This window comes from Halichoerus grypus, chromosome 9 (genome assembly GCF_964656455.1).
Source record: "Halichoerus grypus chromosome 9, mHalGry1.hap1.1, whole genome shotgun sequence".
NCBI classification, from domain to species: domain Eukaryota; kingdom Metazoa; phylum Chordata; class Mammalia; order Carnivora; family Phocidae; genus Halichoerus; species Halichoerus grypus.
In genome coordinates, this window is record NC_135720.1 from 106,212,927 (window position 1) to 106,227,197 (window position 14,271).

At 41.2% G+C, this 14,271-nt stretch overlaps 1 long non-coding RNA gene across 1 annotated transcript; it reads right to left on the minus strand.

Moving 5' to 3' along the window:
• Nucleotides 1-845: 845 nt before the first annotated feature.
• LOC144378986 (uncharacterized) lies at nucleotides 846-10,138 on the minus strand. The gene is made up of 2 exons (XR_013440951.1): nucleotides 10,081-10,138; nucleotides 846-2,461 (listed from the first exon to the last, which is right to left on the minus strand). It is a non-coding gene; the product is annotated as an uncharacterized LOC144378986 (long non-coding RNA).
• Nucleotides 10,139-14,271: the final 4,133 nt, after the last annotated feature.

The window sequence follows — 14,271 nt, forward strand, 5'->3', positions numbered from 1 at the left end:
CCCATAAGAATAAGAGAAATGGCCAATTTACATAGAAGTTCTAATCCTGAAGTTCTGATTGCAATGCAAGAGTTATTGCCAAGAAAAGTTTTAATTGTATTAACTAGGAAATGAACTAAAGCAGCAAGATGTGAAGATTCAACTTTCTGTGGGTAATGTTACAAGGTAATAACAGTGTTTTAGAAAACATAATGCAATTACTCTAGTATCACAGAAATTAGACAACTAAATTGCATTTAATTTAAAAGTCTCATCACCAAATTGAAAACTCAGTCACACTACTTGACTTTTTTTTTTCTCTTATGAAGAAAATAAGTTGGCCATTGCAATTAACATGAAGGGAGATGAAGGGTCAATTATTTACCCAGCTTAACTTTCAGGAAGGGCAGGGGCAATACGACTCGGAAAGCCATGTTCAATTCAACTGAGCAGATGTTTGAGCATCTACTGTGCACCTGTTCAGTGCTGGGCACTAAGAATGCAATGACAAGCATGTGGTCTTCCTTTATGGAGGGTACAGTCTAGGTGAAGATGAATGAAAGAACAATCCCGATAGAGAAACTCTGAGAGCTCTGAAAGGGCGGTGCCTTATAATCTCTCCAGTTTAGAAAAGCCGTTAAGTAAGCCATCTGAATCAGCCTATCCAAGGGGTCTTCCCTGACTGACAGCTCTGCCCACTACCTACTGGGATTAGCAACAGTCACAGAAGGATGCAGTTACTATTCAGAGACCTGCCTTCCAATTTTTCAGATATTGTAGTTAGTCTGAACTTTTAAGAACTGACAAGTCCAGGCAAGACAGTTCAAGGCCATTTACTTACCTGGTAAACAAGCTCAACATTCTGCTCAGGAATTCAAATGCTTTATTATGAAGTTTTGTTTTGTTTTTTGTTTTTAGTTGACTACATTTCAGTTGTGTTATTTCACCAAGAAAGCTATACATAGTCGGATTTTTAGCACTAATATCAAGGTAGAGGTTTGGGTCTAAGATGGCAGTGCCGTGGATTTTTTAAACATAGATAATTTATGCACAGATACAAAAAGATTAGAATAAAAAGTAAATCTCCTCCCTTCCTTTGATCCCAGCCAGTCAGTTCTCTTCAGAGAGCAACCATCCTATACCTGTTTCCTTTATTCTTCTGGTTTTTGCATTTACAAACTTAAGTGCAAAATATCCTTTTATCTTCCCACCCAAATAGAAGCATATTATGTAAACTATTAGGCACCTTACCTTTGTCATTAACATTATACTTGGAGATCTTCCCATGTGAGTACATATAGTCATTTCATTCTTTTTAACTGTGGCATAGTAGTCCATGCCATGGGCTGTACTATACTTGTTTACCAGTCTCTAATTGATGGACATTTAAGTTGTTCCAATATTGAGCCACTAGAACAATGCTACAATGGATAGCCTTACACATAAATTATTTAGCATGTATGCAATATTATCTGTAGGTTAAGTACCTAGATGAGGAATTGCTGCAATAGCTTATGCTCATTTACAATATTGATACATATTATCAAATTGCCTTCCAAAGAGGTTTATCAAATTATGCCCTCACTAGCGATGTCTGAGAGCACTAGTCCTCCACATCCTTATCAATGTGCTGTGCTATCAAATCTTTGGCGCTTTGCCAATCTGATAATTACAAAGTGTTACCTTCCTGTAATAGCAGTTGTAATCATCTCCTAACTTCTCTCCCCATGTCTGATTGCTAAACCCTTCTACACGCAGCTGCCAAATTAGTTTTCTTAAAGCATGGCACTCCTGGTCTAAAACCCTCTGAGGTTCCCACTCCCTGGCCTGGAAGACAAGCCCCTTCACCATCTGCTCTCAGCCTACTGTTCCTACATGATGTTTTGCTGTTTCATCTCACACACTTCATGCTCCAACTAGTCTGAACTAATATCCATTCATCAAACACACTGTATCAATCAGGGACCTGGCACACTCAAAATGGATAATTTGAGAAGAGCTTAATACAGGAGCTCTTTCAAAGCTGTGGGTAGAGTTTAGGAAGAGCAGTACGAGATGGTGCGATACCTGTTAGCACTCCTAGGGCCGAAGGGACAAAACTGTTCCCTGAACCCAGAGAGAGAGAATGCTACCTGACAGGAGCTGTGGCCTTTGGTGGAGGGATGGTGCCACAGCGGGAATGAAAAACTGCCACTCTCTTCTGCTGGTGCTTTCCATTGGCTGAGCCCACCGGAAACTGTAGGGCAAGGAAGTCTGTTGGTGCAGTCCCTCATGGTCATCTCCCAGGACGCAGCGCAGGGTGGAGAAAAATGAAGAATGGATTTGGAGGAACCAATGGAAGATATTCAGTACAAACACTTGCCATACTTCCTGGCCTTTTCTCAAGCAGTTCCCACACTTGAGCCCATGTACACTTGCCAAAATTTTGCACAGCCAAATGTCACCTCCTTTGGGAAGTTTTCTGGGATTTCCCTCAGTTTCTCTGAAAAAGAAGCATATTTTAAGATAATAGGGCAAAAAAGAAAAGTGAATGAGCTAGTCTTCCTGAGGTCAAGTTGCATTCTCTGGTAGGCACAGATTTTGAGGGAAAGAAAGATTTGAAGAAAGTGGGAAGTGTAGGCCAATTCAGCCAACATTCATGTGATGACAACACTTTAGAATGCATGTCCAGCATAATCAGATACAGAGAATCCAGTATGCCTCCAACTCAATGGTTTCTGCAAAGTCATTGTCCTTTGGAAACGTTCAAGAAAAGATGAGACATCAGAGGAAACACTTCTCAGGAAGACCACAGAATGAGCTGTACAAGAAAAGAACAGGGTGGGGCGCCTGGCTGGCTCTGTCGGTGGAGCATGTGACGCTTGATCTCTGGGGTGGTGAGTTCAAGCCCCACATTGGGCGTAGAGCTTAGAGGAGAGGAGGGGAGTGGAGGGGGAAGGGGGAGGGAAGGGGAGGAAAGAGGAGGGGAGGGGGAGGAGATGGGGGGGATGGAAGGAGGGGGGAGGGGATGGAAGGGGGGGCAGGGGAGGAAATTTCTGACAAAGATGACAGGAATGTTGATGACTTTTAAGGTCATTGAGCAATGAGAATGTTTATGGACATTTACCAAAAACATTCCACTGAAGCTGTAGTTTTTTTTTTTTTTTTCCCTTAAAGATTTTATTCATTTGAGACAGAGAGATACAGAGAGATACAGAGAGAGAGCACGAGCAGGGGGAGAGGCAGAGGGAGAGGGAGAAGCAGACTCTCCGCTGAACTGGGAGCCCTATGTGGGATTCAATACCAGGACCCTGGGATCATGACCTGAGCCTAAGGCAGACGCTTAACGACTGAGCCACCCAGGCGCCCCGAAGCTATAGTTTAAGAACCCTTAGCAAATCCAGCTTGTGCACAAAATTTCCCCCACAAGAACAGTAACAATTTAGCTTTTTGGCTGCATACATATTTAGTTTATGTTTATTATATATTTGCAGCCTACTCAATTTTCACTTCATCTTCAGTTTTGGTGTTTTTATGATATTAAATGTGTTTCCTGCATTGGAAACACAGTTTACGGGGCACTTGGCTGGCTCAGTCGGAGGAGCGTGCGACTCTTGATCTCGGGGTTGTGAGTTCGAGCCCCATGTTGGGTGCAGGGATTACTTAAGATAAAATCTTAAAAGAAAAAAAAAGAAAACACAATTTATAACATTGCATCTCTAGGAAAGATGGGTTAGACTTGAAGTAGCCTGATGATGTGTGACTGACAATAAGGAACACTGACTTGTTCGGTCTGGCAGCACCTACATGACAAATATATCTCCCTGGGGACTTTATAAAAAGTGCTGCTAGTGATTATGCAATTCAGAAATTTTCTCCAAATAGTACTGTCTATTATTTTAAGTAACAATAGTGTAACAGGGGGCATTGACCACCCATCTCTCTTTTTATTGTGCCCCAGTGGACTATTGCAGGATATTGCCAATAGTTGGTGCCTGAGGGTTCTGGTTCCCAAGACTGTTCAAAGCCACGTGGCTGTCTTGTGTGGCGGGTCGGAAGAGCTGCAGAATTACTCGCTGGGAGCAACCCTCGGTACAAGCTGGTCAGGAGTCAGTGAATAAATACCTGGGCTCCCTCAGCGCATATGGGATGACTTGTAGGTATTGCCCTCCGGATTTCCCCAGGGGAGGCTGGCCTGTGAGCACACTCCCTATTGGCTGCCTTACCTCCAGTATCACTTCTTCCCCTCCCCATTGATGTCACATGAACTTCCCAAGTTAACTACTTTCGCTCAGATCCTGGTCTTAGGGTGGTGTTTCTCAACGTTTCTTTCATTATCATCCCCTTAAGGAAACTTTTTAGACACTTTTTTCCCTAATCACCTATATAATCCCCTGTCTATATAATTTTAAGACCACAGATATACTGTAGATTTGTTTCTGTGCTGTGCTTTATCATTTATTATGGATATCTGTGCTTTATCCATAAAAAGTAAGATTTTTCTTTTGCCCTTGAATTGCTTATATAAGAAGAAAGTCTAAAGATGAATGAGCTAAGTGTCTAGCTTAAGAAGTTAGAAAAAGAGGGGTGCTTGGGGGCTCAGTCGGTTAAGCATCTAACTTTGGCTCAGGTCATGATCTCAGGGTCCTGGGATGGGGCCCTGCCTCAGGCTCCCCGCTCAGCGGGGAGTCTGCTTGTCCCTCTTTCTCGCCCTCTGCTCCTCCCCATGCTCGTGCTCTGTCTCTCAAATAAATAAATAAATAAAATCTTAAAAAAAAAAAAAGAAGAAGTTACAAAAAGAATAGCAGAAAGAGAAGAAATGAAATACAGAGAAGAGGGGCATCTGGCTGGCTCAGTTGGTTAAGTGTCTGCCTTCGGTTCAGGTCATGATCTCGAGGTCCTGGGGTCAAGCCCCGCATCGGGCTTCCTGTTCAGTGGGGAGTCTGCTTCTCCCTCTCCCTCTGCCTCTCCCCCTGCTTGTGCTCTCTCTGTGTCAAATAAATAAATATAAATAAATAAATCTTTAAAAAAAAGGAATACAGAGAAGAGTCAAGGGCAAGGACATAAACACAATAGAGAGATTGAAAAAAAAAACCATCAGCTGATTCTTTGAAAAGATTAATGAAACAAATCAACCTCTGGCTTACTTGGTCAAGACAAGAAGAGAGAAGGCAAGTATAAACCAGGGAAGAAATAAAGGGGACCTTATCGTTGATGCTGCAGACATGAGAAAGATAATAAGGGGATATTATGAAGACTTTTCTGCCAATAAATTTGAATACCTAGATGAAATGAATAAATTTCTTAAAAAACTACAATTCGCCACAGAAGAAATAGAAAAACCAGACAGTTCCATAACCATTAAATAGTTGAAGCCATAATTGAAACTTTCCCACAAATAGAACATCAGCCCCAAATGGTGTGACAGTAAATTCTATCAAATATGTAAGGAAAAGATAATATCATTTTTGCACAAACTCTTCCAGAATATAGAAAAAGAAGGAATTTACCCCCAGTCCATGGCAAGAGGCTACATAACCTTGATACCCAAATCAGATAGGGACTTCATGAGAAAGGAAAATTATAGGCCAATCTAACTCAAATATATTTGTGAAGACCATAAATTATATCAGTAGACAAAATCCAGAAGTACGTATGAAGATAATATACCAGGGTTTATTCTAGGAAGACAAGGCTAGCCTGACTTTAGAAAAAGGACTGATTTAATTTATCACATTAAGAGATTAAGGGAGAAATTCTTATGATTATCTTAGAGGTAGAACAGCCTTCTACAAAATTCAGCATCTATTCATGAGAACACAACTTCTGGCAAAGTAGAAATAGAAGGGAATTTCTTGTTGAGGGACTTGTTAAGGAACTTTTTGTCCCTGCTAAAACCAGGCACGCCTGGGTGGCTCAGTCAACTAAGCATCTGTCTCATGATTTTGGCTCAGGTCATGATCTCAGAGTATCCAGATCAAGCCTGAGTCCTGCTCCGTGCTCAGCAGGGAGTGTGCTTGAGATTCTCTCTCTCTTTCTCTCTCTGCTCCTCCCTGCACTCACGCACTCTCTCTCTCTCAAATAAATAAATAAATCTTAAAAAAAGTATGATGATAGCATAGGGATAAATAAAATAACTGATGGGATAGAAGAGAGACGTCAAAATTAGATCCATGCACGTATGGAAACTTGATTTAGGACTGGGTAGTGCAGACCGCTGGGGAAAGGACAAACTATTCCATAAATGGTGTGCTGGGATTATCCATAGAGAAGAACATTAAATCATATCTCTTCATCATACCACACACACAAATCTATTCTGAAAACATTAAAATCTTAAAGAGAGAAAAACCTTTTAGAAGGTAATGGAGGATAATATCTTTCTATGTATGGAGCAAGGAATCATTTCTAAAACAAGCACTAACTGCAAAGGAAAAAATTGGAAAATTCTACTATTAAGAGTGCATACTAAATTTTACTAATAAGAACTTATGATCTTCAAACAACGACATAAAGAAAGTGAAAAGTCAAGTCACAAATTGGGAGAAAATATTGTGACACATAAAAATGCCAAAGAAAGATTATATAGAAAATATAAGAAAGTTCCACAAATCAGTCAGAAAAACACCAAAAACCCAAATGAAAAATGTGCAAAAGACAAAGAACATACTTTTTACAGAGGAAACACAAATGACAATTTATGACAAGTTATGTCAACTCATTAGTGAACAGGGAGATGCAAAGTAAGGCCACAATTAAAACCTGAGAAGCAAAAATGAGTAAGCAAAAATGAGCAAAAAAAAAAAGGTTTTTTTTTCAATCTCTCTATTGTGTTTATGTCCTTGCCCTTGACTCTTCTCTGACTCAATAGCATGGATTGGAGAGGCTGTGGGTCATATATTCACTGACTGCTTAAGGAAACTACCTGGCATTACTGCATAAAGGTGAAGATTCATACACCTTCCTCCTCAGCAGTACTCTTATGGTTATGCCCCAGAGAAACTTCTGCTCAGCAGGAGACACGTACAAAATGTTAAGAGCAGCTCTGTTCATAAAAGCAACACTAGAAATCATTAAAAAAAAAAAAAAGGGAAATCACCCATATATCCACCCCCAGGAGAATGGCTCATGTGTGGGATGATCTATATATGTAAAGGGACTATAATTATATGCAGCAACACGTATGATTCTTAAAACATACTGTTGAGTGGGCACCTGGGTTGCTCAGTCGTTAAGCATCTGCCTTCGGCTCAGGTCATGGTCCCAGGGTCCTGGGAACGAGCCCCGCATCGGGCTCCCTGCTCCACGGGAAGCCTGCTTCTCCCTCTCCCATTCCCCCTGCTTGTGTTCCCTCTCTCTCTCGCTGTGTCTCTCTGTCAAATAAATAAATGAAATCTTTAAAAAAAAAATAATGTTGAGTGAAAAAAAAGCCCTGAAGGCTATGTATGGCATGAGTACAACTTTGCAAATCTCAAAAATAAGCAAAAATATGTATGCAGGGAAACACTACATGGTTTTTATATGAAAAAAAAAAAAGTTAATATATCCAGAATAACAGCTACCTCTTGAGCAGGAGGGAAGGTGTCTTAGTCGGCTTGGGCTGCCGTAACAGAAGACCACAGACTGGGGGGGCTTAAACAACAGAAATTTATTTTCTCCTACTTCTAGAGGCTGGAGGTTCAAGATGAAGTTGCCTGCTGATTTGGTTTCTGTGAAATCTCTCTTCTGGCTTTCCTGCTGTGGCCTCACATGGCCTTTCCTCAGTGTGTGTTGGGGGGGAGAAAGTTCTGGTTTCTCTTCCTTTTCTTTTTTTTTTGAAAAGGGAACTAGGGGGCGCCTGGGTGGCTCAGTTGTTAAGCGTCTGCCTTCGGCTCAGGTCATGATCCCAGGGTCCTGGGATTGAGCCCCACATCGGGCTCCCTGCTCCGCGGGAAGCCTGCTTCTGCCTCTCCCACTCCCGCTGCTTGTGTTCCCTCTCTCACTGTCTCTCTCTCTGTGTCAAATAAATAAATAAAATCTTTAAAAAAAAAAAAGAAAAGACAAGGGAACTAATATTTATTGAGTACCTACTAAGTACTAAAGAGCTTTACATGCATTATTTCTTTTTTAATTAATGTATTATTTTTATTTTTAATTTAAATTCAATTAAATAACATATAGTGTATTATTAGTTTCAGAGGTAGAGTTCAGGGATTTATCAGTCTTATATAACACCCAGTGCTCATTCCAGTCTGTGCCCTCCTTAATGCCCATCAGCCAGTTACCCCATCTCCCCAACCCCCTCCCCTCCAGCAATCCTCAGTTTGTTTCCTATGATTAAGAGTTTCTTACGGTTTCTGTCCCTCTCTGATTTCGTCTTGTTTTATTTTCTTATAAGGACCCCACTCTTATCAGATTAGAGCCCCACACTTAAGACTTCATTTAACCTGGGGCATTTATTTATTTATCTATTTATTCCTGTGCTATCATTAACCTGCATGATCTCAGGGTCCTGGGACTGAGCTCTGTGTCGGGCTCCGCGGTCAGTGGGGAGTCTGCTTGAGTATTCTCTCTCTCCCTCCCCCCGCCACTCTCTTTCTCTCAAATTAATAAATAAATCTTTTAAAAAAAAAAGAGACTTCATTTAACCTAATTACCTCCCTATAGGTAACACATACAGTCACGGTGGGAGTTAGGGCTTCCACATATGAATTTTCAGGGGACACAATCAGTCTATATCAGAGATGAGAGGAGAAGTGATGAGAAGAATCATATGTAGGTGCAAGTTACTTGCGAAATTTGAGTTGGGTGATGAATATTTAATTTATTATTATGATTTATATATCTTACATGTATTCTTTGTATCAAAAATTATATTTAGGGGCACCTGGCTAGCTCATTCAGTGGAACCTGCGACTCTTGATCTCAGGGTTGTGGATTTGAGTCCCATGCTGGCTGGGTGTAGAGATTACTTAAAAATAAAGTGTTAGAAATTATATTTGGGGGTGCCTGGGTAGCTCAGTCAGTTAAACATCTGCCTTCAGCTCGGGTCACGAACCCAGGGTCCTGGAATTGAGCCCCAAGTCGGGCTCTCTGCTCAGCTGGGAGTCTGCTTGCTTCTCCCTCTCCCCCTCCCCCTCCCCCCCACTCATGCTCTCTCTCTCAAATGAATAAAATATTAAAAAAATTATATTTGAAGATGAAAAATTAATGAACTTAGAGCTGTATATTGATGAATTCAAATGAAAAATTTAATGCTGATTGATCAAGCTGTATATTTATAAGATGTGGGCTTTCTGGAGGTATGAAAAACAATTTTTAAAGGTTCATTTATTGGGGCACCTGGGTAGCTCGGTCATTTAAGTGTCTGCCTTCAGCTCAGGTCATGATCTCTGGGTCCTTGGATTGAGCCCCATGTCAGGCTCCCAGCTCGGTGGGGAGTCTGCTTCTCCCTCTGCTCTCTCTCTCTCAAAACATTTTTTAAAAAATCTTTAAAAAAAATAAAGATTTATTTATTTATTTGAGAGAGACAGAAAGAGTGCTCATGCAAGAATAGGGGGAGTGGCAGAGGTAGAGAATCTTCAAGCAGACTCACCAGTGAGCCTGGAGTCTGATGCAGGGCTCAATCTCATGACCTGAGCTGAAACCAAGAGTCAGACGCTTAACCAACTGAGCCACCCAGGCACTCCTGGAGGTATGAAAATTTTAAATGCAACGTTTGGGTGAAAAAAGCAAGGACAAAAAAAGAATACTTATATGATTCTATTTATGTCAAGTTCAAAGACATGCAAAACTAAACAATATATTGTCTAAGCATACAGGTATGGTGGTAACACCAAAGAAAATTAAGAGAAGGATAAATACCAAACTCAGGTTACCTCTGAGAATAAAGAAAGAGGGGCACCCAGGCTACTTCACTGGTATTGGTGATATTGTTTCTTATGTGGGGGAGAGGATATAGATGTTCATTTACATATTATCCTTTTCTCTGTGTATGATATATTTAACAGGAAAAGTGAAAGAAAGGAAGGAAACAAGGCAAAAAGAGAGAAGGAAAAAGAGTAGAAGGTAAAGGGAAGTAAGGATGACGATCAAAGGAGAGAGGTTAAGAAAACAAGTCAGTTAATTATTCAAAGCGCCAACCTGTGCTTCATTCCTCCTTGGTTGAGAGGTCCAGAGAGATGATCTCTTTGGTTCCTTCATTATTTTTTTAATCGCATACTTTTGTTATTTTCATTTCATTATTAAAATACCATTAAAGGAATTCTAAAAAAGAAAAATGAATCAGCCTTAATTCCATGAACCTATTCCATTATCTAGATTGATAGAATCTAGACTCATATTCATTGGTCCAATGGGGGAGGGAGCTGGCTTTCCCCCATCCTCCAGCAGAGATTCATTATTCCTTCCTCTGCAGTCTACTTTTCTCTGCTTGATCCTCACCATATTCTGCCTTGCTTCTTCCCTGAAAGGTTTGGTCAGGGACATTTCTGATGTCTGTTCTTTCTCTTTTTCCTTTCTGGATAATAGCCCATTCTAGCCTGAGAGGGGAAATTCCCCTTTTCCAAACACTGAAGCCATTATATTTCTGGCCACGAGGGGGCACCCACAGACTAGCCCTCTGCTCCTCATGCTGTACAACTGGTCAATTGAGGAGAAAGAAGTCCTTGGCTAATGGGGTTATCCTGGTAGAGCTATTTTAAAATTTTTGTTTCTGGCTTCTACATCAGTTTTTTTCTCCCTCTCCTTCCTTCTGATTTCCTCTTGTCCACAGCATGTTCCAAAGAGGTTCTCTGAGATAGCTTCACAGTCACCCACACCCCTTTTTCTCTCAGGACGGTTGTCTTCAGATTCTGGGCATATGAGGTCTGAGTCTGGTCATGCTTCTGGTTTTCTGAACATTCTCTCTTGGGAAAAAACAAAAACAAAGCCAAACTCCAGAAACTGCTGCACATTTTTTTTTTTTTTATGTTATGTTCATCACCATACATCATTAGTTTTTGATGTAGTGTTCTATGATTCATTGTTTGCGTACAACACCCAGTGCTCCATGCAGTACGTGCCCTCCTTAATACCCATCACCGGGCTCACCCATCCCCCTCCCCTCTAAAACCCTCAGTTTGTTTCTCAGAGTCCATAGTCTCCCATGGTTTGTCTCCCCCTCCGATTTCCCCCCCTTCATTCTTCCCTTCCTGCTATCTTCTTCTTCTTCTTTTTTTTTTTAACATATAATGTATTATTTGTTTCAGAGGTACAGGTCTGTGATTCATCAATCTTACACAATTCACAGCGCTCACCATAGCACATACCCTCCCCAATGTCTATCACCCAGTTACCCCATCCCTCCCACCCCCCACCACTCCAGCAACCCTCAGTTTGTTTCCTGAGATTAAGAATTCCTCATATCAGTGAGGTCATATGATACATGTCTTTCTCTGATTGACTTATTTTGCTCAGCATAATACCCTCCAGTTCCATCCATGTCGTTGCAAATGGCAAGATTTCATTCCTTTTGATGGCACTGCAGCACATTCTTTTCAATCTTTCTTCAGATGGTGAAGAGTTGAAATCCTTTGACGATCCAAAGCTGCTTAGAAGCCAAGTCTTGGCTATTTTTTTTTTTTTTTTTAAGATTTTATTTATTTATTTGTTAGAGAGAGAGAGCACAAGCAGGGGGAGCTGCAGAGGGAGAGGGAGAAGGAGACTCCCTGCTGAGCAGGGAGCCTGATGCGGGACTTGATCCCAGGACCCTGGGATCAGGACCTGAGCTGAAGGCAGACGCTTAACCAACTGAGCCACCCAGGCATCCCCAAGTCTTGGCCACTAAGACAGTGAGCACTCTGCATAATGTTGTTTTTGACCCACAGTATGGTGCGACAATAAAATAACAAGACTGGTTTTCCTATATGTCTTAGAACCGGGCCTTGGCCACTCCCAAATTGGAGTGCAAACTTGGGTGGAGCAATGAAACAGGTGTTTTGTTCTAAGGTGACTGCGCTGGAGGGGAAAAACTCATTGCTTTGTTACCGTAACTCCTCTATTTGGAGAAATACTCCTTTGATTCTACTTAGTGATTTGGAGATATTAAAGAGGACCACGGATCCAAAGCATATAAGGGAAGAAACGAGGTTCCAGGTTGGAGACCTGACCCACTTACTGCCTTGAGCCCATGGGCAACATGAAGCTTTTTTTGGCATTAGGTGGACAAGAATTCGAGGACAAAATTGGTTTGTTCCTAAAATTCCTCGTGCTTATACGCACAGGTTGAGAAGTGGCATGAACCATTGGGAATGTGAATTTTACATTTTAATGGAGGTAGATAAATTACTTTCCCAAAATTTACAGTCTAAAGACCCCCAAGCAACCGAGTTAAAAAGAGGGCAAAAGTACTGGACAGATACCTCACCAAAGAAGGCATATAAACATATGAAAAGATGCTCCACATCATATGTCATCAAGGAAATGCACATTAAAGCAACAGTGAGATGCTTAAAATCCAGAATGCTAAGAGCCACATGCTGCCAAGGCTGTGGAGCAACGGGAACTCTCATCCATTGCTGGGGGGAATGCAAAACGGTACAGCCACTTTGGAAGATAATTGGGCAGTTTCTTGCAAAGCTAAACATAGTCTTACCATATGACCTAGCAACAGTGCTTCTAGATATTTACCCAAATGAGCTTAAGACTTACATCCACACAAAAACCTGCATACAAGTGTTTATGGTAGCTTTATTTATAATTGCCAAAAATTGGAAGCAACCGTGATGCCCTTTAGTAGGTGAATTGATAAATAAACCATGGCACATCCATTTTAATGGAATATTCTTCAGCAATAAATAGGGATGAGCGATCAAGTCACAAAAAGACGTGGAGAAATACCAAGTGCCTATTGCTAAGGGAAATAAACCAGTCTGAAAAGACTATAATTCCAATTATATGACAGACTGGAAAAGGTAAAACTGGAGAGCCTGGTTGCCTGGGGTTGGACAGGGAGGGAAGGTGGAAGGAATGGTGGAACGTAGGGATTGTTAAGAGCAGTGAAATTATCTTGTATGATTCTGTATGCTCTGATAAGGGTGGATGCACGACATTATGCATTTGGCGAAGCCCACAGAATGTACAACAAGCGAACCCTAATGTAAACTATGGGCTTTAATTAATAATAATAATAATAATAATAACCACTATTTGTTCATCACTTGAAACAAATATACCACACAGATGCAAGATGGTAATTATGGGAAAAACTGGTTGTGGGAAAGGAGTACATGGGAACTCTCTGTACTTTCTGTTCAATTTTTTTAAGCATTTTTTTTTTAAGATTTTACTTATTTATTTGACAGAGAGAGACAGCAAGAGAGGGAACACAAGCAGGGGCAGTGGGAGAGGGAGAAGCAGGCTCCCCAATGAGCAGGGAGCCCGATGCGGGATTTGATCCCAGGACCCTGGGATCATGACCTGAGCCGAAGGCAGACGCTTAACGACTGAGCCACTCAGGTGCCCCCTTTTAAAGCATTTTTTAAAAAGATTTATTTGTCAGAGAGAGAGAGAGAGAGAGTACAAGCAGAGGGAGGGACAGAGCGAGAGGGAGAAGCAGGCTCCCCGATGAGCAGGGAGCCCGATGCAGGATTTGATCCCAGGACCCTGGGATCATGACCTGACCCGAAGGGAGACGTTTAACCCACCTAAGCCACCCAGGCGTCCCCCAATTTTTTTTTTTTTGTAAACCTCGAACTGCTTTAAGAAATAAAGTCTGCTAATTAAAAACATAAAAAATTTACAGACTCATCAAGAGTGTACATCTCCGTTTCTATCTTTGTTTATACTGCTTGGTGACAAAATTTTGACAGATGTTCAATCTGCTGGATCAAATTGGTCTTTTATTATTATCTTAATTGCATTTCCCTATGTTCTACTCAGACTGAACATCTTTTCCAGATTGGACTTTCCAAGTTTGCCTATTATAAACCTCCTGTTCCTGTCTCTTACCTGTTTTTCCAGTCAATTATTGATCTTTTGATTGTGGAATTGTGGGAGCTTTAAAAAATGTTTTTTTTTTTTTTTTTTACATGTTGTAAATGTTTTCCCACAATCTGTCATTTCTTTTTCAACTTGGATAATAATGTCTTTTGTCCCATAGAAAGTTTTAAATTTGAAGGATTTTGACCTGGACACGGGCCTCTGGGGAGCTACGTGATCTGAGCCAGCCCTCAGGGAGAGCCCACTCCTCTGGCCAGTCCTGTTCTTGTTCCTGATTTCTCAAGCTGAACCCAGAGCTTTCTGCTGCAGTGTGTCCCTTTAGGCTCCTCTTGGCCATGCTCTGAAACTGGCACA